This window comes from Galeopterus variegatus, unplaced genomic scaffold, assembly GCF_000696425.1.
Source record: "Galeopterus variegatus unplaced genomic scaffold, G_variegatus-3.0.2 Scaffold10642, whole genome shotgun sequence".
NCBI lineage: Eukaryota > Metazoa > Chordata > Mammalia > Dermoptera > Cynocephalidae > Galeopterus > Galeopterus variegatus.
In genome coordinates, this window is record NW_007736753.1 from 60262 (window position 1) to 60756 (window position 495).

Consider the following 495-nt stretch of genomic DNA (forward strand, 5'->3'; position numbering starts at 1 on the left):
GGTTTGTGATGAAAAGTCTGATGTTAGCCTGATTGGGGCTCCCTTATAGGTGATTTGATGCTTCTCTCTTGTAGCTTTTAAGATTCTCTCTTTGTCTCTGAGTTTTGCCAATTTGACTATAACATGTCCTGGAGAAGGCCTTTTTGGGTTGAATACATTTGGAGATCGTTGAGCTTCCTGGATCTGGAGATCTGTGATTTTTCCTATACTTGGGAAGTTTTCTGCCACTATTTTGTTGAATATGTTTTCAATGCAACCTCCGTTTTCCTCCCCTTCTGGAATACACATGACTTGGATATTTGAGCACTTAAGGTTGTCTAATATCTCTCTCAGATTTTCTTCAGTGTCTTTCATTCTTTTTTTTTTTTTGTCTGCCTGTTTTATTTCAAACAGCCCATCTTCAAGTTCAGAGGTTATCTCTTCAACTTTGACAAGCCTGCTGGTTAAACTCTCTGTTGTATTTTTTATTTCGCTGAATAACTTCTTCAGTTCGGC